The sequence below is a fragment of the Hyperolius riggenbachi genome, chromosome 10 (genome assembly GCF_040937935.1).
Source record: "Hyperolius riggenbachi isolate aHypRig1 chromosome 10, aHypRig1.pri, whole genome shotgun sequence".
In the NCBI taxonomy this organism is placed as follows: Eukaryota; Metazoa; Chordata; class Amphibia; order Anura; family Hyperoliidae; genus Hyperolius; species Hyperolius riggenbachi.
In genome coordinates this window covers 259,683,630-259,698,150 of record NC_090655.1, presented here as the reverse complement: position 1 = coordinate 259,698,150, position 14,521 = coordinate 259,683,630, and the positions used below count along the sequence as shown (strand labels likewise).

Sequence of the window (14,521 nt, the reverse complement as noted above, 5' to 3'; positions counted from 1 at the left end):
AAGCAAGCGCTCGCGTTCTCTGTTTCGTGTTTGTGTGTCGGTGGTTAGTTAGAGTGGTGTGCTTGTCTCTGTTGCGGAGACCGCGCTGTAAACGCGTTCGCTGTTGCGAATGAGTGCGGTGTTCGCGTTTAGTTAGTGTTTGTTATTTTCCTTATCATTCTCATTGTATGATTTGCTGTGCCTTTGCTCTGTTTCTGGGTTTACCTCTGCTTAGTCTTGTGTCACCTCTGGCAATCGCCTCTCTCGCGATTGCATTCCTACTCTGTTTCTGCTGTTGTGTGTGCACCGTCGCGGGTTGGCGACTAGATTGGTGCACGCACATACATTCTGTCCCTGTGCTCATTATCATTCACGTTCTCACTTGGTTTCCTCTGTTGTGTGTTTTCACCGTCGCAGGTTAGCGACAAGATTGGTGGACAATCATACATCCCTTTTCTGTGCTTATTCAGTCTTGTGTCGCTGTTGGCAATCGCCATCTCTTGCAATTGCTTTCCCACCTGATCTTCACGGTTGTGTGTTCATCGTCGCGGGTTGGTAACTAGATTGGTGAACACACATACACCCTGTCGCTGTGCTCTCTCTCTTTAAGGGCTATCTTGCCCTGCTCGGTTGCAATTCGGACAATTCCCATCTGGCATCTGTGGCAGTACAGAGGCTTGCTCCTCTGCACTCCACAGCTCCACCTGCCGGTGGGAATTTCCCTCTACTGGCGCTTTGCACCAAAGCTGGGTTCTCTCCTTTCATACGCTTGTGTAGGATTTCTGCCGTGTCAGCGCACGCCTTGTGTGCTGATCACGGAGATAATTCCACAATCGTTACATAAAGTTCTTGCGAAAAAGAGAGAACAGCAAGAGCCCAATATAGTGTAGTATGTACTGGTAACGTATAATTGGAAGAGTAATAATATTAATTTAATACTCACAAACCAGGGTTACAAATTAGGCAACCACTGTCAAAGCAGATGGGGAAATTGTCCTAACCCCACTCAGGAGGATTAAAAGTCGCTCTCTGTAGTAGAAGAAGGATGGGTACAACCCTCCACCAAGGGTGGACTTGATGTAGATAATAGGAAAACAGAGGCGCCAACAGGATAAAAAACACTAAAAGAACTTAAAAACCCATCCTGGTAAAACTTCACTTTTAATGTAGAAAAATTAAAATGCATACATTACATCCAGTACAATACTGAGAGAGAGGTACTAGGCTGGTGGGGAGGTCGACAGCTGTTTCGCGCCTCTATACACTGTGGCGCATCGTCAGGACAATCACCCCTTGTGTGCTCACCCCTTAAATAACCTCTTACCCCATCCATGAGGAGCAGCTGCCACCCACGTTGCAAAAAAGCGCACTGTTTGCGCTTGGAACGCACGCCAGGCCGTGCTGGTGGCCTCTCAATCTATACTTCCGCTGCGGTGGAACGCAACCCGGAAGACGCATCCGATGCGCCACAGTGTATAGAGGCGCGAAACAGCTGTCGACCTCCCCACCAGCCTAGTACCTCTCTCTCAGTATTGTACTGGATGTAATGTATGCATTTTAATTTTTCTACATTAAAAGTGAAGTTTTATAAGGGATGTGCAAAGCCCCTTTTTCTCTACCTACTGGATCTGCCAATTGTGTACTGGTAATTTGCACTCCTGCAGTGATAATTTTCAGCCTTCCTGTGCATGTTTTTTCTTTTTCTTCATATCATCAAAACCCATCCTGGTAATAGAGGAGGTAGTGGTGGACTTACAGGGACGCTCAGCGTTGATGATACTGGCAGATGCTATTTACTCCTATCTGTTATTGCCTGATGAAGCGGGTTTGTACCCCGCGAAATGCGTTGCACTTTATTTGGAATATCCAATAAAATTGTTTTGACTGGAAATCCACAGTCGTATGTTCTGCTTGGAGGAGGTAAGTCCACCACTACCTGCTCTATTACCAAGATGGGTTTTTAAGTTCTTTTAGTGTTTATTATCCTGTTGGCGCTTCTGTTATCCTATTATATTTAAAGTTCTTGCAGTACTTTGTTTCTCTGCTTTACTTTGCGAAAAATGAACACTAAACAAACCAGAAACATCTCAATAATGAAGCGAATGAATGGTGGGGGAACTTTTATAAAAATCTTTAATATTTTGAAAACTATAACAAATAGAAGGGGGCTTTTTGCATCACAAACGGGCACAAACCAACCATAACATTGTCATGCCTGTGCGTTGCTGTAGGGAGGCCGGGTGATGCCATCGTCTGGAAAAAAATAATTGCTGTGATCTTCAAAACAAAGCAGCACATGGCCTCATTTTTTCAGCCCAGTATAGCTTATTTGTGCCAATTGTAGGAGGGGTATTTTGCATCAACTCAGAATTATTTCCATGTCATTAACCATCACTACAAACCTGCAATGTTACAGAGAGCTCTGGCTGCAAACACTTTTATTTATTACAGTACATCTGAGTGATGCAGGTAATAGTACATCTTACATCACATGCAGAGGAACAAAACACGTCACACTGTGGGAACAATATACAGCTGATATTCAGCACATTATCCAGAGGAATAACTTTATTAGCAGCTTTATGCACAGGAGAGATACTTGGAGATGCATCAGATTTCCATTCTAATAGGAGTTATTTTGTTACATAACACAGAATCGTTTCCAGCAACAGCTTCCCACATTTGTCTGTAGCAGCAGCGAATGTTCATTCGGCTCACTGATAGGTGGCCGGATTCCTCTCTCCCCCACTCCCTCCTTCCCTCCCTGCAGTCCTGAGTGGGTGATTTGTGGGAGTTAAAACTCACTTATCGCCGATTCCATTATCATGTATCCAAGGCAACAGGGTGACACACATCATCAAGATGTTCCAGCGTGTAATACGTTGTCATGTGAAGAGTGTCACGGGACACCCAATTGCCATGGAGATGTGGTGCTGGATTCGCCGAGTTTTGAACAGGGCTGTGGAGTCGGTACAAAAATACTCCGACTCCTCAGGTTAGGATTCCACCGACTTCGACTCCTCGACTTCTCTTGTTTGCATAATACAATCTTGTTGATTGAAAGTATGTAACATAAAATGCATCTCTTAACTGCCAATGCTAAGGAATTTTAAAAGGAAACTGAACTGAGTGGGATATGGAGGCTGCCATAATTATTCCCTTTTAAACAATACCAGTTACCTGGCTATCCAGCTGATCTTCTGCCTCTAATACTTTTAGTCATAGACTTAGGCCTCGTTCACATCATACGCGCTTCCGTGCGCATTTGGAAGCGCACATGCAAGAATGGCAGAAGGGTATAGACAGTCCTTCTGCCATTCACATCAAATGCGCTGTGCAGCAGTACATTACGCTTGCGTACTGCTGCATGCATTCTGACGGCAAGCGCAGAGCTGACCCATTCACTGTCAATGGATGGGATCAGCAATGCAGCGGGTAGCAGCGCAGATGGCGTGCGATCATACGCATTGCGTTCCGATCGCACGGCCATCTGCACTGCATAGATGTGAAGAAGGCCTAAAACTAGACCTTTGTAAGAGTACTTGCAGAAGGTACAGACAGGAACAAAGAACATCTATCAGACCCTAGGCAATGTAACTGTGGGTACATGTAAGAGTGATGTGCAGGTACTCTGCAGGGGAATGAGGAGATTCTTCCTCTATTACACATTCTTCATGTACAATCTTTATGGGTGATAGATAACCCCTCTGTGTTCAATGTGCACAACATTCTCAGTGGATTCCCTGCAGCTCTGTGGGGAGTGCATGTGTAGAGTATAGTAGTACTGTGTAACTTGAGTAAAAAACTGAGTAAACCTGAGACAGATGAAAGTTTTATACATGCCTGGGGCTTCCTCCTGCCCCCTTTTAGGCTGTCCTCCTCCGCCACCTGGATCTCCTGCTATGGTTCCAGGCACTTGAGCCAGTCTGGTGTAGTGCACATGCACACACTCTGCCGCCAGGAGCATACTACACCTGAGCAGCACTATTGCGCAGGTGCAGAATGTTCCTGGCTGTGGAAGCGGCACACGGCCGGACTGCGCTGACTGGCTGAATTACCAGGACTCATAGCAGAAGATCCAGGTGGTGGAAGAGGACAGCGAGGGACTGATTAGCCTGAAGGGGGCTGGAGGAAGCCCCAGGTATGTATAAAACTTTTCTTTTCATCCTTCTCAGGTACCATTTAATTTGTAGTCACTAAACCAAATTTTAACAACATATCAAATGATTTTATTTCATGAGCAAAGAGAGTACATACATTTGCATAAATCAGAATCAACACAGAATTATTTGCATCTCATTGACCATCTCTATTAGTGACACAGCTACACATCAGGCTTTATACTTACAGCATAGATGTTATTTAGTATATATAAGAGATTCCTGTGTACACATCATATATACAGTCACAATCAGATACAGTATGTTTATCTGACTTTAAAAAACACGGGGACTGCTTTATTGAAGCAGCACAAGTAACTATTTTTGATTGGTTTATTTCATTTTTGTGGGCTGGGCGTGGTTATTACTGTATGTATAATTTATGATGACCATTTTCTGAGAAATAGAACATTTTATCATATTTTCTATTTTAATTACAGTTTAAATTCATTAGGAGTCGGAGTCCGAGGATTTTTTCCCGACTCCAGGCACCCAAAAATTGCTCCGACTCCTCAACTCCGACTCCACAGCCCTGGTTTTGACTCCTGCACATCACGCGCTAGCGACTCTGAAGGGAGGTAGGTTGGGAGGTGGGAGAAATTTTAGGAATCCACATGCAAAGTTTGCCCAGCCCTGATCTATAGCAAGTGATTGTAACACATATCTCCACCCCAGAATGCCTGTATCTCACCTCCAGCCCAAACACCTGTATCCAATAATCTCCTAATTTACATTTGGGGTGCAGCACTGAGGCATTGGGGTGTCTATAGCAGTGAGTGTAACACATATAACAATAACCTGTCCCCCTCTCCACCCCAGAATTCCTGTATCTCACCTCCAGCCCAAACACCTGTATCCAATCATCTCCTAATTTACATTTGGGGTGCAGCACTGCGGCATTGGGGTGTCTATAGCAGTGAGCAGTGAGTGTAACACACATAACAATAACCTGTCCCCTCTCCACCCCAGAATTCCTGTATCTCACCTCCAGCCCAAACACCTGTATCCAATCATCTCCTTCTAATTTACATTTGGGGTGCAGCACTGAGGCATTGGGGTGTCTATAGCAGTGATTGTAACACATCTAACAATAACCTGCCCCCCTCTCCACCCCAGAATTCCTGTATCTCACCTCCAGCCCAAACACCTGTATCCAATCATATCCTTCTAATTTACATATGGGGTGCAGCACTGAGGCATTGGAGTGTATCTGCAATATCTGGGAATCACAGCTGTGGAGTCAGTAAAAACAATCACCTGAATCAAACTCGGACTGGATGTGTATGCACATCAATACCAATCGCAGTATGTTTTGTATTTACGTGCATACACGTCACTACCGCCAAGGAGGATAAGAGTATGACAATCACCACCCTCTCTGGGTACCCGAGTGGAGTCGGGTTTGTGCCTCTCCCACCTGCTTCCAGTGGTTGGCGGCTCCCTGTGCAGCTCCCCTTTGTGAGTGTTCATTTCACCTAATTTCCATCTTTCTATACTTTGTGAGCTAGTGCACCATTTAGGCTCCTGTTGTCTCTCTGTGTTTACTTCCCAGGGTGCATTGCTCACCCTTCCACACAGTCCTGCAAAGGTGGAATTTGATTGGTCCATTTTCAAGCTGCATACATTTGCATATAACATTTGCATAAACCTGCAGCAACACAGAATTATTTGCATCTCATTGACAATCCCGACCAGTGACACAGCTATTCGTTGGGCTTTATTCTTACCACAGAGATGCTATTACATTTATAGTAAAGGATTTGTAATACAGAACAAACAAAACGTTACAGTGATTTGCAAATAATAATAATGAAACATCCATCACACTATATCATATAAACATTATACACACAAGTTTCTTCTATAGATCAGCTGGATGTACATCCCACATAGAAACAGAGGTTAGAACATTTTATATATAAGCCAGGCCGGGTTTTGGATGGAAATAAAATGATAAGTTTAGCGCCAGAGGTTTTGTTCACCCCCATAACAGGGAGAGTTGTCTGTTGTTGTGTCACTACATAAAGGCTTCATATAAGCAGCACTGTACTTCCCATAGGCATATATTTTTCCATATGGGGAACACCTGCAGTGCCAGGAGGGCTGGTCCCCTATGGGAGATTTTTATCCGATATCTTCAGAATGGTAGTGTGGCGTTAGATTGTAGCTGTAGACAGACACAAAAAAAAAATACCACAGAAAAAAATACAGAGAGAAATTAACCAAAAAAATCATCCATACCTTAACAAAGGAAACCGATGGGGTGGAGTAAATAAGTAGTTACAACAAAGCTTAGATCCACATTTGTGGCAGTTTAGAATGCAGAGATGTTATTATATATAAAAGATTCCTGTGTACACATCACCCATACAGTCAGTTACATATATGTATCTGGTGTTAAGAATATGGCGACTGCTTTACTGCTGCAGCAAAAGTAACTTGTTGTTTGATTGGTTTATTGTTTCATGTTTGTGGACTAAGCACAGCTATTACTGTATATTTCAGATTTTTGTGAGCTATCTGCGACACAGAATATTGTATCACATTATTTCTTTTAATAAAAGTATCCATTTATTAGGAGTCGGAATCAGTGCATTTGTGGACAACTCCGACTCCAGATACCAAAATACTTCTCCAACTCCACAGCCGTGCTGCTGGGAATACATCTGAGTAATAATACCTTATCTTTTCCTGCTCCCATATTTATACTGTAGTATTATCATGTAACATAGTAGCCAATCTTCCTCTGTGAGGGCGTAACAATATAGATCTATAACGTTACCCCTAAAATTATGTAGAGAAATCAGGAGATCCCTGGAAGATCCCGTCACAGTCGCAGTGATCCAATCTCTCTGAATATCAGTCCTGTGTGTGTCCAGCATAACATTGCTGGGAGATAAATCCCTCTCTTCTTATCTTACTGGACTTTGTGCATTCAGCTCAAATCCCTTCATGTCTCCTGAATATAAAACAAAGACACAGAGAGACAGAGAGAGGGAAATCTCCTTTCCTGAGGTCAGTCTGGATGACTGGGATCATCTAATATTCCCAGATAATAGCATTTTGTTTTATGTACTTTTCAGGAGAGCTGTGACTGCAGATTCTGCATCATTTGCATAAAAAAACACCTGGTTTATTAACCCTTACAATTAAAAATATAAAACATGAACTCAGGCAAGTTCTATCTCAGGTTAGTACTATATGTACCCATGTTTATCTCCTCATGTCACCTCCATTCAGCTTTACCAAACCAATAAACTGAGTAGCATGAAAGTGTCCTCAGGACTCTGTGTTGAAATATTTCTATGAGCACTTTGCAAGAGAAAAAAATAAAAACGTTGTAAAAGACCACTTATGGCCAAAACATTTCCCACACTCAACACAAATATATAACAAGCAGTGATTTCCAAACAATACATTTCCCATACACAACACATGCTTAGGGCTTGTCACCAGTGTGAGATCTCTCATGACTGACAAGGCTTTCTTTATGCCTAAAACATTTCCCACACTCAGCACAAGAATAGGGTTTCTCACCAGTGTGAGACTTCTCATGTCTGACAAGCTGTGATTTCTGTACAAAACATTTCCCACACTCAGCACATGAATAGGGCTTCTCACCAGTGTGAGATCTATCATGCCTGACAAGATGTGATTTACGTGCAAAACATTTCCCACACTCAGCACATGAGAAGGGTTTCTCACCAGTGTGAGACATCTCATGCCTGACAAGATTTGTTATCTGTACAAAACATTTCCCACACTCAGAGCATGAATAAGTCTTCTCGCCAGTGTGAGATCTCTTATGTTTGATAAGGATTGATTTAGAGCCAAAACATTTTCCACACTCAGGACATGTATAGGGCTTCTCACCAGTGTGAGATCTCTCATGAATAACAAGAACTGATTTTTGAATAAAACATTTCCCACACTCATCACATGAAAAGGGCTTCTCACCAGTGTGAGATCTCTTGTGTGTGACAAGATGTGATATCTGTATAAAACATTTCCCACACTCAGCACATGAATAGGGCTTCTCACCAGTGTGAGATCTCTCATGCCTGACAAGATGTGATTTCTGAACAAAACATTTCCCACACTCAGAACATGAATAGGGCTTCACACCAGTGTGAGATGTCTGATGTCTAACCAGATGTGATAGCTGTACAAAACATTTCCCACACTCGGCACATGAATAGGGCTTCTCGCCACTGTGAGTTCTCTAATGTTTGATAAGGTTTGATTTAGAGCCAAAACATTTTCCACACTCAGCACATGAATAGGGCTTCTCACCAGTGTGAGATCTCTCATGAAGTATAAGGCCTTCTTTAGATGCAAAACATTTCCCACAGTCTATACATGAATAGGGCTTCTCACCAGTGTGAGATCTCTCATGAATAACAAGAACTGATTTTTGAATAAAACATTTCCCACACTCAGGACAGGAAAAGGGCTTCTCACCAGTGTGAGATCTCTTGTGTATGACAAGATGCGATATCTGTACAAAGCATTTCCCACACTCAGCACATGAATAGGGCTTCTCACCAGTGTGAGATCTCTCATGTCTGACAAGATGTGATTTCCGAACAAAACATTTCCCACACTCAGCACATGAATAGGGCTTCTCTCCAGTGTGAGATCTCTCATGTCTGGCAAGATGCGATATCTGAACAAAACATTTCCCACACATGGAACAGGAATAAGACCCTCCAGCAGGGGGAGAGCTGTGCTGGGTATGAGGCCCCTCAGGGTTAGACAGGTGAGGGGAGTCTGGGGGAAAATTTGGGGTAACCAGGATATCTGCAGGAGACTCTTGTCCAGTGACATCATCATCCGTTGTACAGTCTGTGGATACAGAGAGACGAGTCTCTGAGAGGTTCCTGATGCCGGGACTCCACCCTGCAAATAGAGAAACATCATCACTTCCTGTTATAGAATTCTGAGAGGAGGAACAATTATCATTAGCGATGGTCAGTGAGCTGCTAAGAATTCCAAGTTGAGGCAAAGTTTATGCAGTTTGAAAATGGACCAGATGAAGCAGATGCATAATTTTGCATATAATTAGCATACAATTTGCACCAGCTCAGAGCAAGGCCTGGAAACCACTGGCAGCAATTTTCTAAGCACTTGTGATTTGTGAAGCTCTTGCTAATGTAATGCTATGGGGGATAAAACAACAAATCCCATCCCCCACGTGTGATCACACACATAGTATTACATTATCAAGGGCTTCTCATCACAAGTGCTTAGTGGGTCCCAGGCCTTAAAGTAACAGTAAGAGCTGCGTAGGTAACCCCCACTGTGTTTTCACTTCACAATGATGTTTGAGCGGCTTTACAATGTTTTTATCCTAATTGAATTAAATATTATGTTTTATTACTAGTTTTCCTCTAATTAAAGTTATATACGTAGATCCATATTAATAAGGTGTGTGTATAGAGGAAGTTAGACACTCAGACGACAGTACTGAGGTCACCACAAGGTGCCATTTCCCTGCTGTGGCACCTACTGTTAGCTGGGAAGTGTAAGCGATGGGGGAGATGGATGTCACATGGGTGCCCACAAGAGAGGAACAGAAGGAGGAGCAATCAGAGGGAGAGACAGAGCCTTGGAAAGGGAGGATAAGAGTGAGAAGCAGGGAGAGGTTGCAGGGGACAGGAGGCAAACAGGAAAGTGTGAAGTCACCTGGGGTCAGACAGACACATTGCCCAGTCACTCCTACCGGTACCAGAGCATCAGTACAAGGCTCTGCAGTGTGGGCTTATTTCTGTGTGTCTGCCTGATACAGTACAGAAGCCAAATGCATCCTGTGTCACAAGAGACTTAGTCGTGGGAAGAAGAACAACTTCAATGAGTATATAATTTTTATTTAGGTAGCACAACGTCGTAGTGGTTAGCGCTGTCGCCTTGCAGCACTGGGTCCCTGGTTCAAATCCCAGCCAGTTCAACATCTGCAAGGAGTTTGTATGTTCTCCCCGTGGCTGCATGGGTTTCCTCCGGGCACCCCAAAAACATACAGATATGTTAGTTAGCTTCTCCCTAAATTGGCCCTAGACTACAATACATGTACTGTACAAAACATACATAAACATATGACTATGGTAGGGATTAGATTGTAAGCCCCTCTGAGGCACAGTTAGTGACAAGACAATATATACTCTGTACAGCGCTGCGGAAGATGATGGCGCTATATAAATACTAAATATTCATAATAATAAATAATAATAATAATAATAATAATGTAGATGAGGATTGGGAAGATGCCCTTGATGCTGTGAAAAAGGTATCCCCCTATGTTCATGGTAGAATCATGCAATTATATATTCTCCAGCAGGCCTATCTGACCCCGAACAGGCTAGTTAAATATAACTCCATGGCCACTGATGTCTGTCCCAAATATCTCCCGCACCCCCCTTTTTTTATCTTATAAAGGATTACCCCATGATAATAGATGACTGGAAACAACTTACAAAATTCTTGCATGACAAGGTTCCCTATGAACGCTGATCCAATTGTATGCATTTTGGGTGTCATACATGATGAGGGTTTGGCAACTCCCCGTAAATCCTTTTTGTCAGGAGTGCTGATCATGACCAGGCAAGAGGCGGCAAGCAGATAGATGGCTTGTGCCCTCGCCACTAACCTTTCAAAACTGGGTTAAAAGAGTAGACAGCTCATTTCCTTATAAAAAAAAAAACGAGTGTGTGTAGATAGGAGGCCATCAAGAACTCTAGTATGGGATAGATGGAAGGAGCGCCAATGATACCCCAAAACACAGGTTGTGTATTTTACCCTGCCAGCCTATGGGATGCCTCTGCTAGCTCCCAGCCTGACATACCTGACGGACTAACATCCCACTGCTATGCTAATGACACCCAACTATATCTTTCCTTCAAGCCTGGGGTGACAGACCCAACTCCCAACAATAAACACCTGCCTAGCTGAACTACAGCAATGGATGAGTGACAACTGGCTGAGACTAAATGCAGATAAAACTTAAGTCCTTCTAATCGGAGGGAAGCGAATGACAACAAAAACAACTTCTCCTGAAGTCTTCACCACTGGGAATAGGAGGCACAGATCTACACAGCTCTGAGCATGTGCGTAGCCTGGGAGTTCTAATTGATGGGGATTTAAACTTCAGAACCCACATCTCTGCTGTGGTAAAATCATCCTATTTTCACTTGAAGAACATCACAAAAATCAAGCACTTCATCCCCACAGATCTGCCAACCTTAGTTCATGCCTTCCTTACATCCCGACTGGACTAGGTCAATGTTCTCTACACCAGCCTTCCAAAAAAAGGACTTGTACTGCCTACAGCTGATACAGAATACTGCTGCCAGACTGTTAACCAACCCCGTCACTGCCACATAACACCAGTCCTGCACTCCCTTCACTGGCTACCTATAGAATGGAGGGACCTATTCCAGATTGGCCTACTGACATTTAAATCACTACATAATCTGGCCCTGGATACATGAAAGAAATGTTACAGCTGTGTAGCAATCCCCGCAATCTCAGATCCACACGTTCTAATAATCTAGTCATACCCAGAGTTCACCTGGAAACTTTTAGTCCCAGAGCCTTCTGTCATGCCTCTCCTACATTATGGAAATCCTTACCTCAGCAGATCAGGACAGCTCCATCTCTGGATGTGTTTCAATCCAGACTGAAAACCCACCTGTTTAGTCTGGCATTTGCAGAAATATAATTTCTGTTGTGTCAATACTTCATCCTACTGCCAATTTCTGAATCTGAGAGAGCCTAAGCGCTTTGCGTGCTATGGGAGAAAAGCTCTATAGAAATGTTATTATTATTATTGTTATTGTTAGCTTTCAGTATGTAAATACCTTGTAATCATGGTTAACATGCTTCCCAGCTGGCAATAGATTATTTCATGCATAGCAGACTCAATCCCCTTTCCAGTAATGCCAAGATACCAGCCTGTTGCTGTCTAGCAGATTTTTTTTTATATCTTCTAACATGTGACAAACTGGCTAATATGCTTAAACATGCTTAATTGAACTGTGCAAGTTTTTATGTTTTTAGCCCCACAAATGGATTTGATTTGTGTATACCTGTGTATGACTGTACACACCTTTTTTATTTCACTTAATAAAACTTTATTGTAAAAAATATATATATATATATATATATATATATATATATATATATATATATATATATATATATATATATATATATATATATATATCAGCATTTACCTGCCTAAACATTTTAAATTGCTGCCACTGACTGAGAGTCTTGACAAATTTGGGATTACCTGCCTAATACATTTGTGGTTGCAGCCACTGTCTGAGATGCCTGAAAAATTGGGCATTTACCTGCCTAAATATTTTTTTTAGGCCTCTCAGACAGTGGCTGCCACTAAAAATGTTTAGGCAGGTAAATAGTGTGGCTTATTTAACATTTCCTGAAATAAACGCAGCATGGATCTCACAGGGATGCAGCACGGACATGTAATTCCCATTCCTCATGCAACTCAAGTGTCCGCCAAATCAGGCGCCGATGTTCACTTTAATACAAATTAGCAGCAAGCCAGGGCCAAAGGAGAAAATGGGGCACCCGGGTACAACACTCTTCTCCAGGCCTTATTAATACAGGTGTATCTACAAATACACATGGTAAGTGTCTGCAAACCACGCTGCCTACTGCACTCACCACGTTTCAGCCCACGTTTAACATCTATTTTCAAAACTGAGTTTTACCTACACTCTGCACAGGATAGGACAAACTGCTAAACAACAAAGGGGAACTGAGACCCCCCACTATTCTGTAATAATTGGCTTAAGGCGATAGCCTATTAATAGCTCAAGACACCTGAATCAGTGAAAAAATCTTTATTCAAAACCAGCTTAAACATATAAAAACAATTAAAAACAGGCAGCCAGACCTGGTACACAGGCCCCTAAATATCAAGGTACATAATCAAGTCGAGTGCATAATAAATAGATACTTCTCCTGGGTATCACTGTGATAAAATATATAGCAGTGTCCCAGAAAATAAATAATCAATCAATGTAGTGCTAGAGACATCTGCTTCACAGAACAATATCCCAGGAGAAATAGATACAAACATATAACAATATCATATAATGTTCCCTGCTCAATATAAGGTGCAAGTGCAGCAATCATCCTGTGCTCAACTGTATGATGAGATATCATGAACAAGATCCCACTATATCTGTAGTGCAAAAATATACAATCAATAAACCAATTATCATTCAAGCGTTTAATAGGGAGAAGACGAAAGGCCCAAGAACAAGATACCAATGAAGCAAAAAGTGTAGTGAATCAAAAAGATATATATAAACAAGGAAAACAAGAGTAAAACAACAGGTGAGGAAAGATGGCAACAAACAGCTTGCCAAAGGAGTATCCGAGTGTATAGTGGAAGAGCAGAGAACATACACAAGACTCACCAGATATGTCAATATATAGACCAGGAATGGCTGCACAGCGCTACCCACGCTGCCCCACTAGTTCCGCCGAAGCTGCCAAGGGACCTTTTTAATTGTTTTTATTTGTTTAAGCTGGTTTTAAATAAAGATTTTTTCACTGATTCAGGTGTCTTGAGCTATTAATAGGCTATCGCCTTAAGCCAATTATTACAGAATAGTGGGGGGTCTCAGTTCCCCTTTGTTGTTTAGCAGACTCTATTCTTTGCTACTAATGTTCTATTTCTTTGCTGTACTACACATAAAATTCATTATATCATATGATTATTTTCATTTCAGATTCCATTTAACTATCATTGAACATCAGCACATTCTATTAGTGATTATCCAGTCATTGCAGCAATTGCAGCTAGTGACTTACATTCACCCGCACAAAGGGAAAAGCAATCTGACCTGCATCATCCTGCATAAGATTTACACTAAATGTGCTACGACTACAAACTGCTAAACTACTTTCAAGCACATTTAATGGTTGATGATTATTTCACAGAAGCCTGCAGAGTTTATTAGCAGGTTCAATGCATATTTTTGCTTTTCATGAGTTGCTATTTTTGCACACTTTTTCAGGACCCTCCCAGTTCATTTTGTCACTGCAGCGAGTGGAGGTGTCCGTGGTCTGAATGCGTGAGTGACTGTAGTTAGGTACCGATATATACTATTGTCTATTTATTCATGTATTCTTGTTACTGCACTTTTTATTTTGATGAATTGCTACATAGCGGTGTTTTAAATGCACTTAGCACTTTTTTGATTATTACAAGATATTGTTTATCTTTGTAAGAGAGGAGGATTCTCTTATTTTCAAATTAGCTGGTGTTGAATTTACTATTTACCGGCGCAACACTGATCCTTGCATTCTAACTCCTAATATGGCCAGTCTGTGAGCAGTGACACAGTCAT

The 14,521-nt window shown here is 42.2% G+C and overlaps 1 pseudogene; it reads right to left on the bottom strand.

The window, feature by feature from the left end:
- The window catches only part of LOC137537132 (uncharacterized), a 272,454-nt pseudogene that overhangs the window by 146,680 nt on the left and 111,253 nt on the right, over positions 1-14,521 (bottom strand).